Here is an 18,782-nt window from a genome sequence, read left to right on the forward strand (position 1 = left end):
AAAATTTTGAAGGATTTTTGGGAGAAATTTCTGGTGGGGAGTCTTCTAAAGGACAAGGTATGCACATGGATCCGTCTATTGCTAGTTTGTTTCAAGCCTTCTCATTGTCAATGCAGCAACAGCAAAGCAATGATCGAAAGGAAGCTTTGGCAACCAAAGCATTGCAAGCAGTGGTCAATAAAATTGATCAATTTGATGGGAGGAATATTTCAAGGTATTTAAGATGTTATGTTCGTGAAATGGAATTAAATCGGGTTTCTGAGAAGAAAATGGTTGCACTATTTGGACTTGCCACGATACCGGAGATAAGGGACCACATTACATCGATTACGGATTGTTGTGGGAATTCATGGGAGGATTTTTCACATGCATTGAAAGACGAATATTTCTTAGAAGATGCTGATCGCGTTACTAAAAAGCTGTTTCTGGGATGGATTGAACGGCCCAATAAGAATTTGCAAGCAACAGAGCTACTAAGGGAATTTGAGAGGCAGTACTCTCAATTATCGAAGGTAGAAAAATTGACATTGGAGCCGAACAAAGTTGATCTATTTCTTCAAGCTGCTGATGGAGAATTGCAAGAGAAATTAGAACCCCTTCTTGAAGACAAATAAGAAGATGAAGGATTGACAACGAAGTGGAAGAACGTTGAAGATGCGGTGGGGTTGCTTACAAAAAAAGAAAGGAGGAAGGATAGGAGTACTAATCCGAAAACAGTACATGCACCCAAAGCTCCAGTACGTACTACACCACCGACAATGCCTACAGTTCAACCTTCGACATCCTTGTCAAAGAAAACAGATATGGGTATGGAAGAAATTATACGAGGAATGCGAGATCTTCAAATCAAATTGGCAAGACTTGAAGAGAATACTTCTATAAACAATTCGAAGAATGTTTCAAAACAAGGATATGTACAAAGATGCATTTGGTGTGATGATGCTTCACACACTAGAAAAGATTGCAATGAATTTAATAATATGATACGGCAGGGAATTATTTGCAGGAAAGATGGGAAGATAGCATTGAAAGATAGGGAGGATCTTCTTCAAACCAATTTTGGCAAGGGAGGAATGAGAGCATTGGTTCAAGATTACTTAAAAGGGCATGAAACAGTAGCACGAGAAAGTGCAAGTTATGGTGCTAGAGTAGATAATGAAATTGGTAGAAGTACGGAAACTAGTGAGTTTTGGGCTTCTGCCATTTCTACAATGCAAGAAGGGAAATTACCTCGAGAAGCGTTATTGAGAACTGCAGCTACAATACGAGGAAGAACAGGTTGGGAGGATCGTGTTGAGTCTCTTTCAGTTCATGCATATATTGCTAAGAGCCAACATGAAGCTTTGATGGAAGAAAAAAGACGAGGAAATTTTGATGATACTAGAGAAGGAAATTTTTCTAAGAGGCAAACTCGAGGAGACAAGGCTCGGGAGGCAGCTTCACAAGAATTGCCTGTAAAAGATACCTCAGCATCATTGGGAGAAAAAACAACGGAGACAAAAGATAAGGGCAAATCAATTGCTTATAAGCTACTTTCTGACATTGAAGTGGCAACAAATTTGAAAGGGGTGTTGGAAGAACGTATATTAAATGCTAAGGTGGAATTCACATTGAAAGAAGTCTTAGGAATTGCAAAGAAGGAGTTTCATGATGTTATCATTGACAGCATTAAGCGAAAGAGGCAATTAATGAGCGAAACTGGAATGAGTCATGCTATTGATGCAAGAATATGTAGAGATGAAGAAGAGGTTGATATTGGTTACAAGCAACCAACAAATGAAAAGAATGGGTATAATCAACGAGTACGTTTCGAAGATTCTAGTGACAAGGAAATGGAAACTTTGAGCCATTATACTCGAAAGCATTGGGCAAGGGCAACTACTGAGGTATTGGTGAAGGTAGGAGATATAGAAGAACCAATAGTTGCTTTGGTGGACCATGGTTCTGAAATAAATCTCATGTCTAAAGATCTTTATAAGAAGCAAAAATGGCCAATTGATATGGAACATGGATGGGCAATATGAGCAGCTAATAACACACGAGGCGAATTATATGGAACTTGTCCAGATGTCAAAATTCGGATTGGAGATGTTGCGACGGAGCAACATTTCTTCGTTCAAGATACAACGTCTTATCCGTTGATTTTAGGACAACCTTATATCACGGCAATATGGATGGAAACAAAGGTACTTGACGATGGTTCTGCTTATGCAAGGGTACGGAGTGAAGATGGAAGGAAAGCTGTACAATTTCTAACAGTACCTCCTAACCATGAACGGAATCGAGATAGGTTGAGGGAGAAACCATTGCCAAAGATTGTTGAAGGATTTAAGGATTTTGGGGAGGTACCACTGTAAAGCGAGATTATGGAGGTACAAAAGAGGAGGTACTCTCGCAAGATGAAGGTGCCTTTGATGCGAGTTTTATTGGTATATTGGAGAATGGAAATATTATGTATAAGAAAGTTGAAGATTTTAAAAGAAAAGAAAGAAAAAGATTATATGATATTGAAGGACAGTTACGCAAGATAGGTACATTGCAAGATGATGAGAGGATTTTGGGTGTTTATGAAGAAAATGGGCTGGAAGATTCATTGGAATTGATTACATCTATTGGGTTAGGGGATAATGATAAGATTGTTGAGATTCATTCGAGAGAGGTTTATACCATGCTTGAATCTTTTCAAGCACCAGAAGTCACAGTAGAGATGAGATATAAAACGGCAGATAAGAAGGTAAAGCCTGTTGCCGGACCATTACCAGAGGATTCTAAAGAACAAATGGGAGAAGCATCAAAAGAAGCAAGTTTAAGAGATCCAATGAGTATTGGACATCAGTTTACTGAAGAGACTTTTGAAGAATTGAAGATTGGTTCTGATGGTTCTTTATTGCCGAAGGAAATTACTTGCTTCAAAAAGATGTTGGCTAAATAAGGTAGATCGTTTGCCTTCGAATCTCATGAAATTGGGTGTGTGGATCCAAATATTATAACACCTATGGTTATCTTCGCTGTACCGCATGTACCTTGGAATCTAAGACCGATTCCAGTATCGAGGGCACATTTACCTAAATTGGTGGAACTATTGAAAGAAAAGATAAAGATGAAAATATTAGAACCTTCATTTGCACCGTATTCTAGTCGATGGTTTACGGTACCTAAGAAGAATGGGTCACTACGGTTTATTCAAGATATGCAGCCGGTGAATGCTGTAACTGTCTGGAATGTAGGAATTGGACCTATTGTGGATGAATTTACTGAGGCATTTGTTGGAAGGGCGATCTATTCAATGGGTGATTTGTATTTAGGTTATGATCAATTTCAACTTGCCGAAGGAAGTAGAGATATGACAACGATGAGGACACCGCTTGGATTGGTTAGAATGTGCACTCTTCCTCAAGGCGCGACCAACTCAGTTGCGCATATGATGAATGGGATGAATAAGGTATTGAGAGATTTTATTCCAAAAAAGACTATGCCTTTTCTAGATGATGTTCCTATAAAAGGGTGCAAAGAAGGAGATAAGGATGAAACTTTAGATACGAGGGGGTGTCGCAGATATGTTGTTGATCATATACAAGATTGTGAAAAGATTTTAACTCGGCTTGGAGAAGTTCATCTTACATTATCGGGTATGAAGTCCGTATTTGGAGTGCGAGAGGTTGTAATTGTTGGACATTTTTGCGGATCTTACGGAAGAAAACCAGATCGGACTAAAGTTGATGCAATTGGAAGGATGAAAGAGGATTGTGATTCTTTAACAGAGGTTCGCAGGTTTTTGGGTGCATGTGTATTTTATCGAATCTGGATCCCTCATTTTGCTCACATAGCGGATCCATTATATGAACTATTACGCAAGGGTTACCGATTTGAATGGGAAGAAAGGCATATTCAAGCAATGCAAAGATTGAAGAAATTATTGATGTCACCTCCAATATTGAGGAAGGTTGATTATAAGTACAATAGACCAGTGATTCTTACTGTAGACGCTAGTCCAATTGCCGTTGGATGGGCTGTGGGTCAAGATGATTCGAATGGGAGTAGATTTGCAGTTTGATTTGGGGCTAAAGTTTTAAGTATTCGTCAGCGTGCATATTCGCAAGTCAAAAGAGAACTTTGGGGAGTCGTTTCGGCTATGAAAGCTGAAAAGGACTATTTGATTGGGGCAGTAGTAGTAATTGAAACAGATTGCTTGCCATTGCTTGGAATGATTATTAACTGTTCAATGCCAGATATTGCAATGTTGAGATGGATTGCTTATATTAAGTCACTAAATCCAGAATTTAAACATATCACTGGGAAGGACAATTTAGTAGCAGACATGCTATCTCGAGCAAGATATGAGAAGGAGGACGAAATGGTTGAAGACATTGATGATGTCGGATTGAAATTCTATTCGATATCAAATCTCAACAGAGAAGACAAGCTATTTCTTGAAGAATCTTATGAAGGAGAATTATTGGATGTTGGTCATTATTTGAATACCTTGACTAAGCAGGAGAATTGGTCTACAGAAAAATTCAAACAAATAAGAAAAAAAGCATATGGATTTTTACTTCGAGATGGATTCTTATGGAAGAGACCGAAGAAGGGAATTGGGATGCCACAACGAGTGATAGGCAAAAGGGAAGAAAAACTAAAATTATTAAAGGAGTTTCATGATAGTTTATGGGCAGGCCATAGAGGAATCTGGGCTACTTTTGCTAAACTCAAGGAACGATATTGGTGGAAAAATATGTATCAAGATGTGCTCTCATTTGTAGAGTCATGTGAAATCTGTCAATCGTATTCTAATATCCGACATCGAGATGGTCTTCATCCTACGTATCCTCTGACTATTCATTTTAAATGGGTTGTTGATTTGGTTATTATGCCGGTTGGGTTATGGCAGATGAGATATTTGGTTTTAGCTCGTGAAGATTTATCAAATCAAGTAGAAGGAAGAGCATTGAGGACAAAATCTACAGAGGGGATTTGTAGGTTTTTGCTTGAAGATGTCATTTGTCGTTACGGGTGCGTAGGAAAAATCACTGCAGATCGTGGAGAATTAAATGCACAAGAAGCTCGTAAGTTCTTTGAAAAATGTGGAGTTAAACTATCACTTACTACTGCTTATAATCCGGAAGGGAATGCGAAAAGCGAACGCGGTCACCCGTCGATTGTGAAAGCATTGGTTAAAGCTTGTAATGGGAAAGTTAAAGAGTGGCCACGGCTTTTGTCATTTGCATTATGGGCTGATCGAACAACACATAGTTCGGTGACAGGATATATGCCAGTAGAACTTATGACAAGTCAAAAATCAATTATCTCGATTGAAGAAAAGGTACTTACTTGGAGTATGCTACCATGGGAAGATGGATTGACAAGAGAAGAACTTCTGGCTATTAGGATTCGACAATTGGAGCAAAGAACGGAAGATGTCCAGATAGCATTGGAAAGGTTAAAAAGAGCAAGGTTACAAAACAAGGCGCGATTCGATAAGCAACATCGATTGAGACCAAAAGCAATCGAGGAAGGTGACTGGGTACTTGTTTATGACAATAGTCTGGATAATCAACATAGTACTTTGCGGAAATTTTCAAAACGTTGGTTTGGACCATATGTTGTAACAACTGTTCATGATAATGCAACTTACTCATTACGGGAGTTAGATGGTACAAAATTGAAAATACCAATTGCAGGGAAGAGAGTAAAAATATTTAAACGAAGACACGCAGAGATGGATATGGAAGACCTTAATGAAGATACAGAGATTCCGCAGCAAGAAGATGAAAGTGATATGGATAATGAAGGTGACGAAGACGAACTGGACAAAGACGTAGGGGATATATTCTGAATCAAACAGCAATTGGGTAAATTGGTGCATACCGGAGGATGCACAGGTTCAGAGGGGGTGGATGTCGTGTTGTAATACGAGTATAAAGTGAAAATAAAAAGAAAGGGGAATTTTATTAATATTCAGTTACCTCAAATATTGGGAGCATCGACCAACTCCAGTACAAATACTGAGTGGTCAGGTTCAGTGACTCCGTTACAGTCAGCCGGGGCATACTGGAATGCCCCGTTCGATTCCAATAACGGGAGTCAGCAGGAAGAGAAGGACCAATTCACACGACGGGTTCGAGGAGCCAATTGGATCCAATTTCGATAATCCAATCCGGGTCTTCTTACCCAATATGAGACCTGTATTGGTGGGGCAACCCAATGCAGTCTAGTTACGGGAAATCCAGGTCTTACTACGGGTCTTAGCTAATTTGACGCGAGGACCAATTGGACCCAATTACGGGAACATCCAGGTTAGTACGGGCATCTTTCCCAATATAGGACCTGAATTGGTCGGGCGACTCAATGTGGTCCCGATTACGGGGTTCGATTCTGTTTCAGGCTATCTTTTTCTCTGTGCCGTCTCAGGGAACGTTGTTTTCGGTAAATGGATTTCTTAAAGGTAAAAACGGAGGAGAAAGTTTGGCGGCGAGAGCCAATTTCGGATCCAAGCTTGAGGTGGGAGCCAATTCCGGATCTAAGACGGAAGATTGAAGAAATTCAGAGGATAAGGTTAGGGGGGATATAGTTTTGGAGTGGTGGGGGTTTTTTTTTTCAAAGGGAAATCGGGGGGGGAAGCGAGTTTTTTTTTCAAGCTTCTGCAAGGTTACAAGTTCGGGTTTCATTGGGGGTTTTTTTGGAAGATCAAGGGAATTAGAGAGAGGAGCTTCATGCTTCGGGTCGGGGAAGGAAAGACATAGAATTTGGATTTTTCTTCTTCATAGAGTTTTGGGAAGACTGAGGCAATCGCGGCTGAAGTCAGTGTTGTAATGGTGAATCGGGATTTTTAAACAAAGTGGGTTTGAATACTCTTGACTGTTTTGTAAAATCGAGTTACGTCTGTGATTGAAGGATTAAAGGGGTGTCTATAGGATTGAGTATGCGGAGTGAATGAAATTTATTGGGTTAATCTAACAGGACAGTCAGTGGATACAAGATCGTAAGTACAAAGGGGTATTGAAGATTAACAGTTTGGGTTGTTCGGAGTTCTCTGTAACGTCTAGAGACCTATCGGTTGGAAAAAAAAAAAAAAAAGACTTTGACAAGCAGTCGAAGAGCATCCGTATAGATTTGCGATACATTGTTGCAGTCGTTTATATTCCAGCAGTCAGAAACTGATAGACTGCTTGACTATCGGCGAATCTCCATACTACCTTCTACAGCCAGACGCCCGGCGCGTTCTCGAGCAGGAAAGCACGTAATACGACACCGTAATCAATGTAATGTAGTCTCTTATCTCCGGTATCGTGGCAAGTCCAAATAGTGCAACCATTTTCTTCTCAAAAACCCGATTTAATTCCATTTCACGAACATAACATCTTAAATACCTTGAAATATTCCTCCCATCAAATTGATCAATTTTATTGACCACTGCTTGCAATGCTTTGGTTGCCAAAGCTTCCTTTCAATCATTGCTTTGCTGTTGCTGCATTGACAATGAGAAGGCTTGAAACAAACTAGCAATAGACGGATCCATATGCATACCTTGTCCTTTAGAAGACTCCCCACGAAAAACTCCTCCCAAAAATCCTTTAAAATTTTTATTTTCGTTTTCCATAAAAATAAAGATAAAATCAACCAAAATCCAATACCTTCCACCTCAAGCTTTCACGTCGGGTTCACCACTTATGTCGTATTACGTGCTTTCCTGCTCGAGAACGCGCCGGGCGTCTGGCTGTAGAAGGTAGTATGGAGATTCGCCGATAGTCAAGCAGTCTATCAGTTTTTGATTGCTGGAATATAAACGACTGCAACAATGTACCGTAAATCTATACGGATGCTCTTCGACTGCTTGTCGAAGTCTTCTTTTTTGCCCCAGCCGGTAGGTCTCTAGACGTTACAGAGAACTCCGAACAACCCAAACTGTTAATCTTTAATACCCTTTTGTACTTACGATCTTGTATCCACTGACTGTCTTGTTAGATTAACCCAATAAATTTCATTCACTCCGCATACTCAATCCTATAGACACCCTTTTAATCCTTCAATCACAGACGTAACTCGATTTTACAAAACAGCCAAGAGTATTCAAACCCACTTCATTTAAAAATCTCGATTCACCATTACAACACTGACTTCAGCAGCGATTGCCTCAATCTTCCCAAAACTCTACGAAGAAGAAAAATCCAAATTCTATGTCTTTCCTTCCCCGACCCGAAGCATGAAGCTCCTCTCTCTAATTCCCTTGATCTTCAAAACCCTCCAATGAAACCAAACTGGTAACCTTGCAAAATCTTGAAAACTAGCTCCCCCCCGATTCCCCCGAAAAAAAAAAAAAAAACCTCCCTCCCTAAAACTATATTCTCCCCTAATCTTATCCTCTGAATTTCTTCAATCTTCCATCTTAGATCCGGAATTGGCTCCCGCCGTCAGAGCTTAGATCCGAAATTGGCTCACGTCATCAAGGCCTTCTCTTCCGTTTTTACCTTTAAGAGATCCATTTACCGTAAACAACGTTCCCTGAAACGGCACAGAGAACAGGACAGCCCGAAACAGAATCGAAACCCCGTAATCGGGACCACATTGAGTCGCCCAACCAATTCATGTCCCATATTGGATAAGATGCCCGTAGTAACCTGGATGCTCGCGTAATTGGGTCAAATTGGTCTTCTTGTCAGATTGGCTGAGGCCCGTAGTAAGACCTGGATTTTCTCGTAACTAGACTGCATTGGGTTGCCCCACCAATACAAGTCTCATATTGGGTAAGAGGACCCGGATTGGATTCTCGAAATTGGATCCAATTGGCTCTTCAAACCCGTCGTGTGAATTGGTCCTTCTCATCCTGCTAACTCCCGTTATTAGAATCGAATGGAGCATTTCAGTATGCCCCGGCTGACTGTAACGGGGTGACTGAACCTGACCACTCGGTATTTGCGCTGGAGTTGGTCGATGCTCCCAATATTCGAGGTAACTGAATATTAATAAAATTCCCCTTCTTTTCTTTTTTTTTTTTATTTTCACTGTATACTCGTGTTACAACACGACAATGTAGCCGCCACCTAAACCATAGCCACTACTTTAGTTACTTTCTTTTACCCTTTTGCTGCCCTTTGACTATTAACAACTTATTTAAGATAATACTTACTTATTTTAACAATAAGTGATGGTATAATTCAAATACTACTTCAAAACTTGATTCATCCATTTCATTTGTCTATTAGTTTGAAGTTGAAAAGATAAAGAAAGCTTTATATCCACCTTTAAAATCTTAAAAAGGATTTTTTAGAATCTTGATACAAATTGAGTCTCTCTATTTGATACAATATCTTTAGATAATCTATTATAGCAATAGATGTTATTAAAAAAAAGCTTAGCCATTTTTTTTTACTTGTGATAGATTTTGCATATGGTACAAAATGTGCCATCTTGATAAAAAAAAATCTATTATCAAAAATATAGAATCATACAAACTTAATACGATGAGATCTAAGATGAAATCTATAGAAATAAAAAAACTATAGTTGTTCCAAAATAGGTAATGATTGAAGAAGTCTATAAGATTAATAACAAGGAGTTTTGGATCTTGAACAAATATCACATGATTGTACAAAGTCTTTGATTGCCTTTTGCATTTGAAGCCACCAAAAATCTCTCAATATAAGCTCTAAAGTCTTATTGTATCTAAAATATCTGGATGCTACATTATCACAAGAAGCTTGAAAAATATCTAATTAAGCTTTATCTTTTAGAATATATAATTTTTTTTAAAAATAAAATAGATTATTTTTGAACTTGAACCAAGAAGTATTATGAAATTTAAAAGAATTATTTTAATATCATGAACAAAAAGATCACAAGACATATTTGATTGAATTTATTTGATAAAGATTGAATCAACAGTTAATGTTGATTTTATTGCTCAAAGATGAAAATCCTCCAACTACAAGATAAGTATTCTTTATTAGATAAAAGCTACATCTCTTTCTTTTTGTATAAGATAAGAACATCAAAAAAAAAAGCATATGAAAAAGCTTATTACTTTTTGAATCTTAAATAATTTTGAAATCAAATCTAGATAAAGATATACTCCAATAGACTTGGCGATGATTCAAAATATGTACCAAAATGAAATATTCAAGGTTCTTGTGATATGTATACATATTGATTGGACTAGAAGTGCCTTTTAGATAATGATGCCATTCTTAAAAAGAATCCATGATAATGAAAAGCTCTTTATTATAGATCTTATAGTTAATTTTGGTAGCTAAAAATTTTTTAGAATAAAAAGCTATCATATGGAGCTTGTCATCTACTCTAATTTATGATAAAATAGTACCAATAGGAAACTCTGATGCATTTTTTTCCATAAAGAATGCTTTCAAAAAATTAACATGATACAAGATTGATTCAAAAATAAATATTGTCTTCAAAGCTTCAAAAGATACTTAGGCCTCTTTGCTTCATTCAAGTTTTTCTTGACATATTAGGGATATAAATGGAGCTCCAACTTGAAAAAAGTTCTTGATAAAGATTCAATAATAGTTGGCAAATTTCAAAAAATATTATACATCTTTCACTATTTTTAAGATCTTCTAATTTATGATAGTTTGGACTTTTTTAGGATCCATCATAAGATTATTTTTTGAAATGATGTATTCTAAAAAGTCAACATAAGTAAAGTAAAATATATACTTTTCCATCTTAGCATATAATATTACATCTAATAATTTTTATAATACATAAAAAATATAATATTTAATTTTATTTATATTTTTAGAATAGATCAAGATATTGTCTAAATAACAAACAATAAAATCATCAAGAAACTTACAAACAACATCATTCATTAGATATTAAAAAGAAATTGGTGCATTCATGAGTCCAAAAGATATAATATTCTATTCAAAATACTCATATCAAATTTGGAATGTAATTTTTTATTTATCTCTTTTTTTAATGCATATCAAATTATATGCTCTTTATAGATTTATTCTTATATAGATCTTAACTTGATTGAATTAATCAAAAAGTCATAAAATCAAGGATAAAAGATATTTATTCTTAATAGTGATCTTATTGAGTTTTCAATAATCCACTTACATCTACAAAGATCCATCTTTTTTTTTTTTTTTTTTTTTTTTTTTCATACAAATAAGATAGAAATTCTAATCAAAAATTTAGAACGGCATATAAGGTTTTTAGCTAAATTTTTATTATTATATTCTTTGAGTGTAGCTAATTTTTTTTTTGATATGCTATAGATTGATCTAAATAGTGATTGAGCTCCTTCTTGATGATTGATGGAACAATCATAAAGATGATGCTTTGGAAGAATATTTTCTTTTTTTTTTTAAAAAGACATCTTGATAATCTTAATATTAGCTTAGAATGCCACCTAATTTTTTTTTTCCATCAATAATAGATATGGAATATATAACAAAATTTTATCTTTCTTTTACAAAATACATGAAAGTTCTTGCACCTACCAATAATCGTTTGGATATATGAGTCGTACGGATTTCTATTTGGTGAGAAAAATTCTAGATTAAATTATAGAAAAAATAAAATTGCAAGAAATCTTATCTATTTGTGGATTATACCTTCTTAGCTATGATAATCTTAATATAATTAAATTAGAAGGAGATTAAATCACATAAATATTAATAAAATACTATGACCATTAGTTGCTATATTTAAAAGAATAATTTCATATGTAATATCTCTAGAAGATAATAAATAATCATCTATTATTTCTATATGAATAAGTTTGATTTTCTTAATTAAAGATATATCTTCTTTTTTGACAAAATCTTTATCTATTATATAGTTGCTATATTTAAAAGAATAATTTCATATATAATATCTCTAGAAGATAATAAATAATCATCTATTATTTCTATATGAATAGGTTTGAATTTCTTAATTAAAGTTATATCTTCTTTTTTGACAAAGTCTTTGTCTATTATATAGGTTGAAGTTCTTAAATCCAACAAGACTAAGACTTTGTGATTTTTTAATCTTAAAAAAACTTATATTATAAAGTAAGGTGAGAGATCTGAAGAGAAAATAAGACCTTTACTAAGAGTTGTGTAAGATTTCAATCGCATAGTATATATTGTAGCTGAAAAAATTTATTTTCTAATACATCATTTTCTTTGGCAATCATGTCCTTCATTTGGTGATTGCATTATTTTTTTGGATGATATTGAGCAATGCGCTTGGAATTTCCATAATATTAGCATAAACCTTTTTGACAATGATGATCTTTTCTTCTTCAATAAGAGATATAAAATATACCATATCAATTTGCATTGGTTTCAGCCTTGATGAATAAGTTTCAAAAAACTTAGGAGCTACAATCATTATTTAACTTACTCCTCTCTAGCAAAGTCTTTGTCCTTGATGCCTTTTAAGTAATCAATTATTGCATGCAATGACTTGAGAAATAAATTTATTTGAAGATTTTTCTTTCAACATTATTAATAATAAATCTTTGATGTTGTCTTTCAATCCATATTAAAATTGATTGATAAGAGCTTTGTTATTCCAGTCTATATTACAAGTAAGATTTTAGAATTCAATAGCATATATAGTGGCTAATCATAATTTTTGTTGTAAAAATAAGAACTTAATCTCTACTACTCTTTTTTGATCTTTTTCTTCAAATTTTTTATAAATACTTTTAAGAATGAATTAAAATCATAAAAAAATCATGAATCCTTTTCTATCAAAGATACAAACCAAAAAAGAGAACTTCCAAATGAAAGTGCACCTATAAACCTAACTTGAGTAAATCTATTAAGGTATTGGAAGACATGTAACTTTAAATAGAAATTGACTTCTTACAAAAATCCTTAAAATTTTGATCTTGTTCCATCAAAATTCTTGAGCATACTAATCATTATTCTCATTATACTTCTAGAAGTAAAATTTCTTGGATTTGGTTGTAAGATCGATCTACTTGCTTTTTTTTAATTGTACAACATTTTGACACAAACTCTGAACTTCTTTCATAGGCTTAGGATTAGTATTTCTTTAATTGATATTAGTACTGCATGCAATTTCTATATTAAGAGTGTTGATAAATTTGTAAAGATATGCAATAGTTACAAATCTATTCTTACTTCCACCAAGTATAGTGTAAGGGTAAATATTTTCTTCAATCCAAATTACAAGATGGCTTAAATTAAGTATTGTTTTTAACTAGTAGTATAAAGTGATAGATACAATAAATAAATAAATAAATAAATAATTACATAATAATATAAAATAAGTGAAATAAATAAATACATAATAATATAAAATAAGGGAAATAAATAAAATCAAATAATTACATACAAAAAAAGTGATTTCTAATTTTTTTACTTAATTTTTATCTAATAAAAAATAGAAATAAATATTAAAAATTATAATTTTAAATAGATAATTTTTTATCTTTTGATAACATAAGAAACATATAAATATAAATTACTATGAATAAATTATGAACGTTTAAAGATAAGAAGTGATTAATTAAAAAACCAATAACTTACTTATAGATTAAGGATTCGAGCCTCACCAAGGCTCACATGTAGTGTATACGGATTTTTAAAAGAGGCCACAAGGCCTTAGTCTTATCTTTATAACTCTATTAAAGATTCAATAATCCATATGGAACTTAAGTATTTTTTTTTTACAAGGAATAGATTAGCTTCTTGTCTTCTTATTTTTTATTAATAAAATTTTTTATTTTTTATTTTTAACTTCACCATAGTATTTAAAAATATTCAAATAGCCTAAAAATTTTGCATGGCCTTCAAATCCCATTCTATTTTTTTATAATGACTTTCAAGGTAGTAAAACTCAATTTTATCAAAATATTATGGATATACATATATAAACTAATAATTAGATAAAAATAGGTAAAAATAGGTTAATTCTATAATATCTTCTATAAAAGCTTTTTAGAAGCTTCATAGATGTTGTTTTAATTTTATAGGTATCTATAATTGACTTTTTAGGTTGGAAATGTGGTCAAAAAATTAGCCATGTACCACATATGTTAGTAGCTTGATGAATGTGAGCTCTCAATTATACTCTAAAATTTAAATTTTTATTATTTTCCTATTTTATTATAATTGAGCATGGATTGAAGCATGTAAGTAGTCGAACATAGCTTTAAAAAGTGTTTTGAACACAATGGTGAAGTTAGATTTACCAAAAAATTCTTTCTTGACTATTTACAAGAGCCATCAACCTTAGTAATGATGTTGGCTCTTGGATGAATAAAGGCCATGTATCTAGATTAGGAATCTTAAAAATCTAGGGTAGAGATGTAGCCATCCTTCTACAAGCCTCCACCCAATTGTATAAGAAAGGCTTGGTTTTCCAAGCCCTCTCTTTCTCTCTCTTCTTTTAGGGGAAGGACAAAGCCATGCCAAAATTTGGCCAAAATCATAATCTTAATTTTGTTTAGACTTAAAATCTCATTGTGAACCTTATGATTGTATTTGTATGGATTTTGAATTATAAAGGATGGTCATTAAGTTTTAAAAGATGCTTCATTGAGGTAGATAGCTCCCTCAGCCTCTCCAAATATCCCAATGGTTTCAAGGGCCTCAGATTTTCTTCAATCAGTCAATTTCTTTTGTTTGGATGTGAAATTTTGAATGGTTGTAGTTTTTGTTGTTAGCTTTCAAACAAGAAAGACTTGCTTGATTTGGAATAAGAAAGAATTTTTGGTGTATTTTTGAGTGTGAAGGAGTCGATTGCCTTTGCAATTTGGATCAATCAAGTTCGGAAAAGCATTTCTAAGTGCTTGATAATTGGCTTCATTTAAAATTTTGGGAGCATAAAGCTTTATAAATTAAGCTCTAAAAAGCACAAGTTTTATTATATTTAAAGATAATATAAATTTTTAGTGAATTTCTAAGTGAAGAAGGTTGGTCACCACAGTAGTTTAGTTCACTCAACTTCAAGGGAAGAATTCTCATGATTGGATCATTAAATTACAACGAAATTTATTAGATCAAGAGTATCTTCAAGTTAGCCTTACAATAAGCTAAGAATCATTCAAATCAAAGTTGATTACAAATTTTGAAAATTTTTGGAGTAGAAGGGAATTGTTGCCTTCAATCCTTACGTGTTTTCAAGGTACCTTTGCTTCGAGCTCTCTTATTTTATTTTTACTATTATCTTCATAGTGTATTTTAATTTCTACATTTTATCTTTTGGCTAATAATTTTTAACTTTTAACCTTTAATATTCTCATTTTAACTTTTAATTTTAAGTTTTAACTTTATCTTTTAAACTTAATTTTTAATTTTTACTTTTTAACTTAACTCCTTTAATTTTTACTTTGAACTTAATCTTTTAAATTTAAATTTTAACTTTAATTTTTTTACTTAACTTTTAACTTTAACTTTTAATTCAAACTTAAGTTTTTATTCTTACTGTCAATTAATAACAACAATTTAATTATTATTTTTTATTTTTATTTTTTTACTATGTTTGCATAGTAAATTTTATTTAATATTTTAATTTAATTTTGGTAACCATTTCTTGGAAGGTATTAATTCGAATTGAACTACAAACATCTACATTTAAATTAATTCAATAATTTCACAATTGGGAGTCCTTTCATTCCACCTCCTGAACCTATTGTGTGGCATCAATTTAATGAGTAGTGAATTTGGGGCTCACAAAGAACAATCTAACGATGTGGTGCAAACATTAAAAACTTGCCTTATAAGCTAAGGCATATTGTGGGTGGTTTTTTCTCCCCTCACTGAAGTCTAATTTAATTAAATTGTAACTTGGGTTAGAGTCCAATATTAATTGATGTAGAGATACAAACCATAAATAAGATAAATAAAAAAATAATATAATAATCATAATTTATCTAATAAATCACAACCAAGTTAATTACATTTTTTTTTATTTATTTTTTAGCAATTGCAATTCATTTAGGTAAATGCCTTCTAAGACTGCAATAAAAATTGAAAACCATTTAAGAAGTAAGATAGAGATTATTGAAAAATGATTTTCTGAGATTAGGATTTCTCCAAGGCTACGGCAATGCACCCTTCTTCACTTGATTTGGTATCCTTAGAAAGCTAGTAACTAGAGAAAGATGGTTACAAAATATTGCAAAGAAGAAATAAAACTAAAGAATTTGAGCAGTAGAAACATAAGCAATTATAAAATGGAGACAATTTTTATTTAAAAAAAAAAAAAAAAAAAAAAAAAAATGGCATAGCTTCACCATAAATAAGGAGAGAAAGAGGGCTTGAAAAACCAAGCTACTCTTATACAAGTGAGTAGAGGCTCATAGGAAGGTGGCCACATTTCGACCTTTGATTTCTAAGAACTCTAATCTAAATCTATAGCCTACAATAATCCTATGCTTAATCCCACTTTCAAGGCTGGAATTGCTATAATTCAAAAATTAATGCCTTTTTGGCAAAACTAACACCACCAATGTGTCCAAAAAAAAAAAAATTATCTTAAGATTAATTATTCAAAAGCTCAAACTCAAGTTTAAAATCATTAAAATCAATTAATTTGCTAATCTAGTTGTAAATTTTAATTCTAATTATCCTAATTAGGAGATTAAGAGGAATTCTTACCATCAAAGCCTTCATGATTACGATTCTTAAATTTGAACTCTTTTTAGTACAAACTCTTGGCAAATTACAACCTCTAATTTCAATTTGGCCTTGAGTTAATATACTTTTGATTTTTTGATTTTTTGATTTTATTTTCATTATTCAATTCCAAATAATAATAAAAATCACTGTGAAAAGAAATTCTACTATAAAAAATAGCTTTTTTTAATTTTTTAAAGTTCATTAATAATTTATCAATTAGATTTTATAAATTTTAATCGATTTAATGTCACGGCCATAATCATGTAAGCTAATAATTACATATAGAAATAGGTAGAAGTAAGTAAAGATAGATAAAAGTAAGTTAATTCTATAATATTTAATATAAAAGCTTCCTAGAAACTTCCTAGACGCTGCTTTGACTTCATAGATGTCTTTAATTGACTTTTTGGATTAGAAACGTGGTCAACAAGTTGGCCATGTGCCACACATATTGTTAGCTTGAAGATCAAGCTAACTATGTGGCCCACACGTAGAAAAACATGTCTTGTAAGTCAAGGCATGTGTCCTACAAAGTCAACACATATTGGAGGTCCTATAGAACGTTGCCACGTAGCCCCTAGTTAGATAGTATATATAGAGACAAGAGTGAAGGCTTCTTCACTCTTGTCAACTCCTTTCTTGCTCCTAGTTCTAGGTTCAAGAGTCTTTAGTTTCTTGTCTTGTGGCAATAGCCATTCCAGTTTCCTTTTAATATACATACTTGTTTATATTTTGATTTATTATATCGAGATAGCCTTTTTGTGTATATTTTCCCTCATCGAGTCTTTGTCCTTGACAGATTGACAAGAGTACACTTACAATATCAAAGCTTTGTTTTTCTTGATGTTATTATGGCAGAGCTTGTTGAAATGAAGAATACAATGGCACAAATGTAAGAGCAAATGAGGGAGTTAATGCTTGCGATGCATCAACTCAATTCACCAACACAGAAAAGAACAAGAATAGCAAAAAGTGGGGATATAGAGATGATCGGAGCTGCTTCAACATCTACAACAAATCACGTTCCTTCTCCAATTGTACAACACCCTGTAAGCACTAGAGAACCAAGAATTGCCTTACCCGAGAAATTTGATGGTACGAGATCAAAGTTTCGAGGGTTCATCAATCAAGTACAATTGGCAATTGAACTTCAACCGCAAAGCTATCCAACTCCAGGATCACAAGTCAGGTTTATTGGCACTCTATTTTTTGGTTCTGCATTATCGTGGTTTTCGTCTTTTCTTGAACAACGAAATCCAATATTGGACAATTTGGAAGCTTTTTTGGCGGAGTTTCGATCTATGTATGGTGAACACGATGCAACTCGTGTTGCAACAAATAAGATCCGAATTCTGCGACAAGGAAATCGCTCAGTAACAGTATATGCTTCACAATTTCGACAACTTACAATTGACATCAAGTGGGATGATGTTGCACTCATCAGTCAATTTTTTTATGGATTGCAATATGAAGTAAAGAAATTGATGCTCAACTTACCTGATCCTCAAACTTTGAGTCAAGCAATCGATTTTACGATAAAATGTGATAATCGACTTTTTGAATTTCGATCCGAAAATCATTCACGGGAACTTCGACGTTATTACTCAATGGCAACATCAACATCTTTGCCAAACGTACATTCGAAAGTAGAAGACATGCAAATTGACGCGGTACGTTTTAAACCCCTAACTGAGCAAGAAAAGATTCGTCGTCGTCAAGAAGGATTATGTTTATATTGCGGAGAACCTAAGCACACTGCTCAACATTGTCCAAAGAAACGACGCAACTATAAAATGAGGGGTACGGCGGTCAAAGAAGACAACATGTCAGAAAACGGATTCGTTCAGCTACAATAGGGACCGTGCAGCTGGAACCTTGTACAATTCCTAATGAAGGTCCTATCCTCTCCTCAAAACCCTCTTCTTTTTTTATAATAGACTTATATTTAGGACCTAAGAATTACAAAGCCTCTGTTTTATTAGATTCGGGAGCCTCAGCATGTTTTTTAGATGAACAATTTGTTAAAAGTCGTAAAATACCGTTTGTACAGAAACCTAAACCAGTACATGTAGAAGTCATAGATGGTCGTCTCTTGTCTTCTGGAGATGTCACTCATGAAACTCATCCTATAAAAGTAACAATAGACGGTCATGATAGCTACATAGCTTTTAACAT

Source organism: Physcomitrium patens, chromosome 12 (genome assembly GCF_059467195.1).
Source record: "Physcomitrium patens ecotype Gransden chromosome 12, ASM5946719v1, whole genome shotgun sequence".
Taxonomy (NCBI): Eukaryota; Viridiplantae; Streptophyta; class Bryopsida; order Funariales; family Funariaceae; genus Physcomitrium; species Physcomitrium patens.